This window comes from Silene latifolia, chromosome Y (assembly GCF_048544455.1).
Source record: "Silene latifolia isolate original U9 population chromosome Y, ASM4854445v1, whole genome shotgun sequence".
Taxonomy (NCBI): domain Eukaryota; kingdom Viridiplantae; phylum Streptophyta; class Magnoliopsida; order Caryophyllales; family Caryophyllaceae; genus Silene; species Silene latifolia.
The window spans coordinates 344,119,513-344,132,021 of record NC_133538.1 but is presented as its reverse complement, the minus strand read 5'-3'; positions in this window follow the sequence as shown (position 1 = coordinate 344,132,021).

The following is a 12,509-nucleotide window of genomic DNA, read 5'->3' as shown; positions in this document are numbered from 1 at the left end:
CAACCTTCCGGTCTAGGTCAAGGCTTAGCAAGGTTAAATAAGCTAAGTGCATCGATTCAAGTAGCTAGTTATAGTTAATTGCAGTGATTAACAACATAAACATGATAACAATGAAAGATCTGTAAACCTAATTAGCAATTAACAATAATCATCGAATCCCCTAAATCCTAGCAATTAAATTAGCTAGACATAATAGTGGTAGAACAAGAGCGAGAGAATAGAGAAATAATAAGCATTGTAATTAAAAAGAGAATAAAGAAAGAGGAAGAGTAAGGGAAGAATTACAGATAAAGAGAATCGGGAAAAGAATTGAGGAACAAAGTAGCAGCAGTAACCGGAGGTAAAAGTAACGTCTGATCCCCTAAAACCTAATTACCCATCTCTTATTTATAGGAGAGGGATTTTATTATTCGACCTAAAACACGTTATTAAGTAAAAAAGCCCACGTCCAAGAGCTAATCACTCGATCGAGCCATTTAGAAATGCTCGATCGAGTAAACAAACAACTCGATCGCGGAAACCCTAAATAACACATTTCGATCGAACACAATGAGCATTCGATCGAGTCTTCTAATCCTCCGAAATACTCGATTGAGCAATAAAAGCTTTTGATCGAGGGACTTTAATTGGCCAGCTCATTAGGTCGGCAGTTTCAGCATTGACTTGTTGTTTTAGCTCCCGAAATAACTTCACGCGTCCCAAGACAGTAGCATTTTCGCTCCAAATCCAATCATCCTCTAAATGCAAGCAAAGTGGACGATAAAAGGCTTGATTCTACCACTTTCGGGTCCATTCCTGCAAATGAAGCAAAACAAACCAAAGTAGAATATTCAGGGCATTTCGTAGCATAAAACTACGAGAATAGCATAGAAATACGTGCATAAAGAGGCTTAAAAAGACTATATAAAATGCATGTATCAAATCTCCCCAAACCAAACTTTTACTCGTTCTCGAGTAAACTAAATGCAGACTAATGGAACGGAAAACAAAGCTTAGCTACAAATGCCCACTTAAACCAATTTAATGCAGACAAACTAATACTTATGACAAAACAGTCAAATGGAAACGAGTTGTAGGATGTTTATAATAAAGCTGAACTGTCGACCTTGCAAGATGATGCGTGTCTAATATATGATGTTTTGCACCTCATTTCACTCGTATTTCATAGCTCAATTGAGTATTTTATGCTACTATTTCCCTTGTTTCGTGTATTTCTTCCTTTTTGTGTGATATTGCAGAAATATGAAGATTTCAGCGGAAAATGAGCCAAATCCGTCCCTAAGTGTTTAGCATTGCATTTGACATGGAGTAAAGACTCGGGAAGCAAACTTGGTGCGCGTTTCGAGGCCTAAAAGACAAATTTACGAGAGTTTAGAAGTGAACTACCAGCTACAGTAGTCTATAGACCGACCTACATGGTCCATAGACTGTCAGGATGCTTCTCGACATTGCAGCCTGCTTCAGATGGCTATATCTCGAGTTCTAGAGCTCATAATCGAGTGACTCCAATTGGAGGTGAAAGCTTATCCTCTTATATTTCCAACGCCGCATAGAAGGCCTGATTTGACCAAGTAACGAAGAAATGGCAGCTGTTTTAAGATCGGTGCGTGCTGCAGGAATCGTTAGAATGCAATTCTGTACAGCGCATGTGGTCGATCGACTGGTCCAGGTGGTCGATCGACCACCCCACGAGCTGATACGCAAGTTAAAAGATCGAGAATTCCAATGCCCACGGTATTCTTATGTTTAGAAATAAGAACTACGTTTTATTCCTATACAACGCAGCTTTAGTTTTCAGAATAGGCATCAAGTTTTTATCCTTAAGTTCTTATCATTAGTTTAGGGAAATAATTAGGGTTTGGTTTTCGAGTTTAATAATTCAATACAATTCCTTTCGTTCGTGCTTTTGATCTTCTTCTTGCAATTCTTTTATTGGTATTCCTTCGTTCCATACTTTCAGTTTTATTGCTTTATTTCGTTCGTAGTTAGAATTGCTAGAATAGTTTTCCATAAGCCAAATTATCGTTTTATGCTAGTCTTTTGTTTAATTATTTCAATTATGAATTCTTATGCTTTAATTCCGAATTTTATTGTTGTTATTACTTTCAGTATGTGTAGCTAAATCACCTTTGCTAGGATGTAGGCGAGCTATTAGCGTAGATGGCATTAGAATAGGTGACCCCCGGATTAGGGCTTGGTCGGATCGACCGTAGGGTCGATCGATCGGTAGCTCAGTTGGTCGATCGACTGGGGTAGCTGGTCGATCGACTGACTTCGTGTCTAATTTGCTTCGTTTAATTCGTTAAGTGCAATATCTATCAATGAGACCTAGCGGAGACTTGTTAGATGCTTAGTTTAGACCAACCCGTAGATCGAAAGATAGGGAAGGACTTAAATTAACGAATTAAGACGGCTAAATTGCTAGATTGAAAGATAATGTAATTTAGGCATTAGGATCACTAGTCAAGAACGAAAGTTAGTGTTAGTGACACCTAGGGACTAATAGCATACACCGAGAGGGGCTATTAGTTGACTTGGGCCGAGAGGACTTGTCATACCCATCACCCACGACTGTATTTCGAGACCTACCTAGACTTTTGTGCCATCGAAGCTGCAGTGACCCGATCATCCTAGCTCCTTTTTATTATTTGATTCTCACCATTTATTTTCATTGCTTGTTTTTATTTATTTTTTTATTTCATTTGCCTTAGAATTAGCTAAAAACTAAAAATCCCCCTCATAGTTACCCTTAGACTAAAATTGAAATCAACTATTATCTCCCTACCTCACAGCGGATCGACCCTTACTACCGCTTGCTAGTAGTAGTTTGGAATTATAAATATTATTTTTGATACTCACTTCGACAGGTATCAAATTTTGGCGCCGTTGCCGGGGAGGCAGCGCTAGTTTTAGTTGTTTTTTTTTATTTTAGTCTGTGTTTCGCCTCAAGGGAAGACTAAGTACCTTGAGGTAGTTCTTACCATTTCCTCTAGTATTGTTTTGTTAGGTCTTACAGGTCCTATCTACAGTACTTCAGAAGGGGCCACTCATGTTTCACTCTCAGGAGCAGCAGGTGCCGTTTTGTGGGAGATGCGGCGGAGCGGGACACACATCTGAGGCATGCAGGTGGCCTAAGGAGAAGATGTTTGCTTTCCATCAACTTCAGCTCGACAATTCGTATAATTACGCTCCTACTTCACCGCATCAACCATATGGGCCTCCTTATGAAGCCCCACCACCATCCACTCCATCACAGCAAGAGTCAAATAATGAAGTTGCAGAGTTGATAAGTCTAGTGCAGCTTCTTATGGTAGAGGTACAGAAAAGTAATGCGGCAAATGAGGTCTCAATCGCGGAGCTGAAATCTCAATTTGCTACATTAGATAAGAATGCAGCTGAGATACTGAGTCAATTTCACTCTCTGAATCAGCGTATCGAGATCGTACATGCAATGACGCTGAGGAGCGGGTCTGCTCTCGATGGACCCGAGAAAGCTGCTGAAAAAGGGAAGAAGAAAAAGGGCGAGAAAAAGACGATCAGCAGTAATCACGGTCGATCGACCACATCACCCAGTCGATCGACCAGTCCGCGCAACACTGCAGCTTCTGGTCCTGAAGAAGCCAGTCGATCGACCGACCCCACTGGTCGATCGACTGAGGAAGCAGCTGATGACGAACCATTTTTCCCTCCAATGCCAGATAATTTGAGGGACTACTTATTTTGGGGTATGACGGCTCCGAAATTATCAAGGCAAGATCCAGATGTTGATGGGTCCGTTCCGATTCCAAAGTATGACCCTACGTCGGTCAATGGTTCATTCCTGAGGCGGACTGAAGAAGGTTCGAGCTATAACAAGGATAAAGTGGTGGATTTTCAGCCTAAGTCCACCGATGCCGGTATGAGAGACCTAGAGGAGGGGGCTAAGTTACTTTAGCAAGCCCCATATCCAGAGAGGCTGGTACCAACGAAAGATGAGGTATACTTTGAAAAATTTAAAAATGTCATTCATGGTCTTAATGTGCAAGTACCTTTTCTTGAGTTGGTAAATCAAGTTCCCGCTTACATGAAATTCATGAAACAGCTTTTAAATAAGAAGCGGAAACTTGATAGGGTCGAGTCTGTTAATTTAACTGAAGAATCTAGCTCTTATTTGACTCGTAGTGCTCCACACAAGTTAGCTGACCCGGGTAGCTTTTCAGTCCCTTGTAATATTGGTACCTTCTCAATTGAGAAGACATTATGTGACCTAGGAGCCAGCATTAGCGTTATGCCTTGGAGTCTAGCTAGAAAATTGAAATTGACTAGGTTTGCAGTTACTAGCATGACAGTACAGATGGCTGATCGTTCTGCGGTCCAGCCTATAGGAGTCTTAGAAGACATTCCTATGCAAATAGGAAAGTTTTTCTTCCCTGTTGACTTCGTTGTACTGGATATACCCAAGGATGCTTATATTCCTATCATTTTGGGTAGACCATTTCTGCACACTGCTGGTGCAATTATAGATGTTGGCTCAGGGACATTGACCTTTATGGTAGGGAAGCAGTCCATTAGTTTTGCCCAGACTTATAGGAAGAAAGATGCTATGTGTCCTGTGACTTGTAATGCGATTTCTACTCGTAAGTCTTATGTTGTCATTACTAACACTCCTACTCCCTTGCCTGTACCTATTTTTGTTATGACACCACCGCCCCAGATTGGGAGAAAATTGGAGGAAGATTCTTCTGTTTTGGATATTGCAGGAAATGGTTTGGGGAAGGAGGAGCCGCTTAATGCTCCAGCTGTGAAGGAGCCCATTGTTCGAGAGGCGATGCAGGATGTCTGAGCTATGCAACTGACGAGGAGCCGGATGAGGAACCCAAGAAGAAGGAGCCAATCAAAATTTCGGAGTCAGATCTTGAGTGTGAGGAGCTAGAAGATGATGGCCATGCTTGGGAAGATGCTAGAGATGATCCATTGAGTATCCCAGTCGGAGTAGAGTGGAGTCCAGCTTCGGAGATGAGCACTGCGGAAGCTACTTCATGTAGACAGAAGCCTTGGTCGGAGATTTTCCGCAGTTTCCGTTGATCTATGCGTTTATTAGACCCTTTTTAAGACTATTTTATTGCTCTTAGACTATTTATCGTTTTTCGTGTGCGCGAGACTTCGCTTTAATATGTTTGTTTAGGATTTTTAGACTTTTAAACTATTACTTTGGGTTTTGCGCAATTGTGGGCGCGTTATTATATGTGTATGCAGGTTTATAGACGATATAAGCTCAAGTTAATGAGCTAATTCGAAGAAATCCGAAAGTTACAGCAGCTATTTCAGTCGATCGACTGGCCATGTTGGTCGATCGACTGAGCGCTACAGTTCCAGGAGCTTCTGTTCCCGTCATCTTGGTCGATCGACTACTGTCCGCTGCTGTACCTGTTATCGATCATTCCCCTGCTGTGTTTGATTGATTTGCAGAGTTAAGGGAGTATTCCCTTCACTTTATTCTCCGCTTAATTTCTGATTTCTTCCGTTTTCTCATTTTACACATAATTTTGCGTTTTATAATTGTTTTCTCGTTTTACGCGTGGTATTGTTTGTCTTTTCAGGTACCTTTGGTAGCACTGCTGGCTACTGAAACCTCCTAGCTCACGCTGGTTTGGGGAGGTTTCCTTTTGCTGCGCTTAAAGTCTTGTGAGTTTCCGAGTCCTTTCCATGTCTTTTTAATTAATTTTAACGCAAAATCCCATTTCCCATTTATTTCATTACATGATTTTGCACAACGGGGACATTGTGTGATTTGGTTTGGGGAAGGGTTTTGCGTTGCATTTCATTTGCTTGCATTCACGTTTACATTTTGTCTTGCATTGTTGTTTATTTTCCCTTATAAATACAAAAATTCAAAAAAAAAAATTGAAAATTTTCAAAATTTCAAAAAAAAATATCACGTTTATTTTAGCATGTAGGTTGAGTCGGAACGGTAGTATTTCAATGATGACATTGCATTTGCATCTGTTTATGCCTAAGACTTGCTAATTGACATGTTATTAGTAGAATCATTTGCATAGTCTACGAGTTTTCGTTAATATCTTCCTGAACTTGATAACTTGACTTAGAATTTTGGCAAACTACATTATATTCTGAGGTTTAGAGCTTATAACTGGTGTCATCTATGACCAGTTTATTTAGGAATGTGAGTAGTTACTCCTTATGAGACATGTTACATTAATTTGCATAAATATGAACTTAATCTGCTTAATACCTGTATGCATTCGGTTTGTGGTTAGTTGACACATGTGGTAGAGGTTCCCCTTTATTCATTTTACCCATGAGCCCCTCAAAGCCAAATTGCCTTTTTGTCCCATAAACTACATCCTATTTTCAGCCTGCCTTTGTCAAGCTAGTAGTATTAGTTTTTGGGAATGTGTTTGTTGCGGTTTGGTTATTATGCTCTTATTGAGATGATGTTGGATGAAAGAATCAAGGAGGAAAAAGAATTGAGAAAGTTGGAAAGAAAGAAAAAAAAAATAGAAAAGAAAAGAGAAGAAATATGATTCGAAAAAAAAGAGAAACAAGTTCGATACATGGTCGATCGAATGGACTCATTGGTCGATCGACTGAAGCCCGAGAAAAGAAAATAAATCACACGGTTGGTATTTTGATTAGTTAGTGATTTTATTCCCATGCTTTACTATGATCATTTGGGGAATTACAATTATATCGTAGTTTGTGAGATTTGTGCTACATTTGCACCGTTTCATCGATTTAATTTTGAGTAAGGAAGAGGATGTTGTCATATGGTTTTGTTTGGGTACTAGCTTGGCCGCCTATACCTCCACATTCTCATAATTGTTTTGCCCTTCTTACCCATTACCTGACATATCCATATTTACCTCGGCATGTGTCATGGTCATTTGTTGGTTGGAATGCGTATGTACGGTTGTAGAGATGATTTTCATATTAGACTGCAGGCATGTTCTTATAGGTCGTAGTTAGGTGAGTGTCACTACAAAATTTACTTCTTTCTATCTTTTACATATATTCACCTATGCTTATGTGTAATATGAGCGACCCGTGAGAGTCCGAATTGATAAGTCTTTACAGTTGACGGTTCAGCAGTTTTTAACGACTTCATAACTCGTTTGCATGATTCATATTACTAATTGATTGTTAGTTGTTGCATTAAATTGGTTTAGGCTTTACATGATGCATTTCGCTCTGAGATTGAACTCGTTCCATTAGGTTTTAGGATCGAGTCTAGTTCTTGCTTGGGGACAAGCAAGGGTTTGGTTTGGGGAAGTTTGATGCGTGTCTAATATATGATGTTTTGCACCTCATTTCACACGTATTTCAGAGCTCAATTGTGTAGTTTATGCTACTATTTCCCTTGTTTCGTGTATTTCTTCCTTTTTGTGTGATATTGTAGAAATATGAAGATTTCAGCGGAAAATGAGCCAAATCCGTCCCTAAGTGTTTAGTATTGCATTTGACATGGAGTAAAAACTCGGGAAACAAACTTGGTGCGCGTTTCGAGGCCTGAAAGACAAATTTACGAGAGTTTAGAAGCGAACTACAAGCTACAGTAGTCGATAGACCGACCTACATGGTCTATGGACTGTCAGAATGCTTCTCGACATTGCATCCTGCTTCAGATGGCTATATCTCAAGTTCTAGAGCTGATAATCTAGTGTTTCCAATTGGAGGTGAAAGCTTATCCTCTTAGATTTCCAACGCCGCGTAGAACGCCTGATATGACCAAGTAACGAAGAAATGGCAGCTGTTTTAAGATTGGTGCGCGCTGCAGGAATCGTCAGAATGCAATTCTGTACATCGCATGTGGTCGATCGACTGGTCCAAGTGGTCGATCGACCACCTCACGAGCTGATACGCAAGTTAAAAGATCGAGAATTCCAAAGCCCATTGTATTCTTAGGTTTAGAAATAAGAACTACGTTGTATTCCTATACAACGCAGCTTTAGTTTTCAGAATAGGCATCAAGTTTTTATCATAAGTTATTATCATTAGTTTAGGGAAATAATTAGGGTTTGGTTTTCGAGTTTAATCATTCAATACAATTCCTTTCGTTCGTGCTTTTGATCTTCTTCCTGCAATTCTTTTATTGGTATTCCTTCGTTCCATAATTTTAGTTTTATTGCTTATTTCGTTCGTAGCTAGAATTGCTAGAATAGTTTTCCATAAGCCAAATTATCGTTTTATGCTAGTCTTTTGTTTAATTATTTCAATTATGAATTCTTATGCTTTAATTCCTAATTTTATTGTTGTTATTACTTTCAGTATATGTAGCTAAATCACCTTTGCTAGGATGTAGGCGAGCTATTAGCGTAGATGACATTAGAATAGGTGACCCCCGGAGTAAGGCTTGGTCGATCGACTGGGGTAGCTGGTCAGTCGACTGAGTCGGTTGGTCGATCGGCTGGGCTAGCTGGTCGATCGACTGACTTCGTGTCTGATTTGCTTTGTTTAATTCGTTAAGTGCAATATCTATCAATGAGACCTAGCGGAGACTTGTTAGATGCTAAGTTTTGACCAACCCGTAGATCGAAAGATAGGGAAGGACTTAAATTAACGAATTAAGACGGCTAAATTGCTAGATTGAAAGATAATGTAATTTAGGCATTAGGATCACTAGTCAAGAACGAAAGTTAGTATTAGTGACACCTAGGGACTAATAGCATAGACCGAGAGGGGCTATTAGTTGACTTGGGCCGAGAGGACTTGTCATACCCATCACCCACGACTGTATTTCGAGACCTACCTAGACTTTTGTGCCATCGAAACTGTAGTGATCCGATCATCCTAGCTCCTTTTTATTATTTGATTCTCACCATTTATTTTCATTCCTTGTTTTTATTTATTTTTTTTATTTCATTTGCCTTAGAATTAGCTAAAAAATCAAAATCCCCCTCATAGTTACCCTTAGACTAAAATTGAAAGCAACTATTATCGCCCTACCTCCCTGCGGATCGACCCTTACTACCGCTTGCTAGTAGTAGTTTGGAATTATAAATATTATTTTTGATACTCACTTCGACAGGTATCACAAGACCTTTAAAATTGGACTCTCACGAGTCACTCTTCTCTCATGAATCAAAGGGTAAGCATATGAGTGTAAGAGAGAAAGAAATATAGTCGCTCACCTAAACTACGACCCACATAAACATGCATGCAACTAACATGATAGACAATTCTAGTTACCATACATACAGTGCAACCAATCAATGTCTGTCACAGCCGAGGGCTTACAAAAATATGGTTTAGTGAGGCAATGGGTAAGAAAAGGCAAAACCTTTTTGGGAATGTGGAGGTATAGGCGGCCAAGCTAGTATCTAAACAGAACCAAACTGACAACATCCATTTCTCAGCCATCAAAATTAAGCACAATGCCCGCTGCTTGGCAATCAACTCTCACCAAAGCGAACCAAACATACTCCTCAATAGATATAAATAAAGCATAAGAGTGAAACCGTCAACAATCAAACATCTTTTTTTTCTTTTTTTTTTTCGGTTTCTTTTTCTTCTTTTTCACGTTCTTTTTTTCTTTTTTTTTCTTTTTCAACTCTTTTTTTCATCTCATCCTCCTTCTTTCCTTTCTACCAACTCCAAATCAATATAATACAAACTAAATTCGGACCGGTAAAATATATACCGCAAAAACATACACTAAACTAGCTTGACAAGGCAGGCTAAATTTGGATGTAGTTAAGGGTCAACGGCAAATTTGGCTAAATGTGCAGTTAAATGGGTAAAAATGAAAGAAAGGGGAAATGTAAGCGCCTCTCTGCATGTGACAACAACCACTAACCCGAGTGTATGTAGGCAAAAAGCAATTGAATTTCATATACATGCAAAAGTGATAAGCATGTTATGCAAGGAGTACTACTCTCAATTCCTACATGAACTGGTCATAAATGACACCAGTTTATTAAGCTCTAGTTCCTTAGAATTTATAAGTAGTTTGCCAAAATTTTCAGGTCAAGTCTATTTGTTCAGCTAAATTTTAACATTAACTCGTAGATATGCAATAAGACAAAGCTAATAAGATATCAGTTAAATGCAAGGCTTAAGCAAAAGGACAAATTATAGTGCAATTTCATCATTGAAATCTACCGTTCCGACTCAACCTATATGCAAAAGTAAACGTGAATTTTTTTGATTTTTTAGAAATTTTTAATTTTTATGAGATTTTTTAATTTATAAAAATAAACAACAATGCATACAAAAATTAAATGTGATAACAAAAATGCAATAAGAACATAAATGCAGACACAGATATGGATGCATAACCTCACCAAACCAAACCGTACAATTCCCTCATTGTACTCAAAAATAGGGAGAGGAAAATGCAAACTGAAAAGGAGAGAGTAGAGATGCGGAAAACTCACAAGAATAGGCGAAGTAGAGAACTCCCCAAACCAGCCAACAACATGGGAGGTCGCTAACAGCTTCATAGCAACATCACTTGAAACGTATCAAAATGGAAGTACTCGATCGAAATGATATAATGATCGATCGAGTGACCTGGGCATCTAAGCAATTCGATCGAGGAAGTAGGGCTCTCGATCGAAAGACCTTCTTTTGCATGCACTCGATCGAGGAGGAGATATATTGGATCGAGTGAAATCAGCGGTAAAAGGGTTTGATCGAGTACAAAAAGTACTCGATCAAACCATCCACGTTAGATTCCTGCAAAGATGCAATAAACAGCCCGCGAAACTAAAAAAACAAGCTAACTGTTCCAGTCTATGGTTTAAAAACCAATTATTACATACGCAACAGAATCTTAAGAGTAAATCAACTAAAAGATTAAACTCCGGGTTGCCTCCTGGACAGCGCTTGTTTCAGACAGGTCCCAACTCGACCATCTTTTCTTCATCCAGATATTTCAATTGAGCCCAGTCAAAACAGCTCAAAGCACGCAGCAGCCGATCAAATAACTGCGCATGTGCTACACAAAACTGTAAGTAGCACCATAATAGAATAATAATATAGGAAATTGAAATATGCATCCGTTTAAGCCTAACTAATTTTCTATGACAGCCCCCAAATTTATCCATAAAATAATTCTGCCCTCCAGCTACGGGCGGAATATAAAAGCTCAAATTAACCGTCGGTGGAAAATAAGAGAGCTTAGGAGCATTTAAAAGCAATCTAAGGTACCGTCTTAGCTTAACGAATTTCTGATGACAAGTATGGTGAAAAATTGTTAACTTATTCGTCCAACCTGGAGGGGGTAGAGTATTGAAATACAAAGCATAAGTCATATGAGGTAGTATACGATTTATACCAATAATAATAAAATTATCGTTAATTACCTCAGGTTGGTCGCTCCTAACGTCAGAATCATTGACAAAAGAATACATTACCTCTTCCGCGCTAGGAATAGCCAGTGACTCATCTACCTTCTCATGCCCCTCCGTTTCGGGTCCTATCCTGTAAATCGCAGCCTCCAAGGCATCCAGCTCGGCTTTAAAAATGGGAGATTCACCATAACCGTTGTCTTCTTCAAATTCGTCATTCAAAACGGACCAAATTGACTCAGCAATGCCCTCCGTGGCCAATACGTTCGATCGAGTAAAGATTAAACTCGATCGAAAGCTTTCCTCTTGAATATCACTCGATCGAACACATGTAACTGCTCGATCGAGGTCTTCCTTATAATAGCTGTTCGATCGAGATATAGTTTCTGTTCGATCGAACACTTCCTCAGATAATCCCCTCGATCGAACACTTTGACTAATTCGATCGAGTATTTGTTGTTGTGCAGCGCAGAAATCCTCGTATGATGCTTCGATTTCAGATAGATCTTCGTACTCCGAGTCATATAAATCATCAGTATCGATAGGAAACTCAGGTCCTTCATGGGAAAGACCACTCTATGCGTGCCTAAAGTTCGTCTCAACAGCTAACCGAGCTATTTGAGACTCAAGCTCATAGATTTGATCATCATTAAATCTATCACGTTCTTGCAATTGAAGTGCAAGTGTCTTCACCAAAGATTTCAGTTCATCAATCTCTTCTTTCTCTTTATCAGGAGGAGGAACTTGTTGTTGCGGTGGCCAGACGAATAGAGGCTTTTGGTAACCTCGTTGATAAGGCGGATGTGGCGGCACAGTTGTAGTGGAATGACTAGCTTGTCTACGCTGCTTGAACGCATAGACCTCATCAATCCCCGCCAAGCAAATAGCGGCATTGTGCCCAGTAGTACCACATCTCTCACAGTAAACCACCTGTTGTGCCACAGAATGGAACATATGTGGAAGATCAAAGTTACTCAAGCCTTCCCTTTGACGATATTTTACCTAGAATTGTCTAGGTAGGACCTGTAGGACCTATCAAAACAACACTAAGAAAACAGATGAGAAATGCCTCAAGGAATAAATCCCTTGAGGCTAAAAACAGACAAAATTAGACAAGTAAATAAAATATTTGCCTCCACGACAACTGATGTGTGCATTACTTATAGACCTTTTTAGGCCTTTTTAGCACACATTTCCTTGCTTATTTCGTAATATTTCATT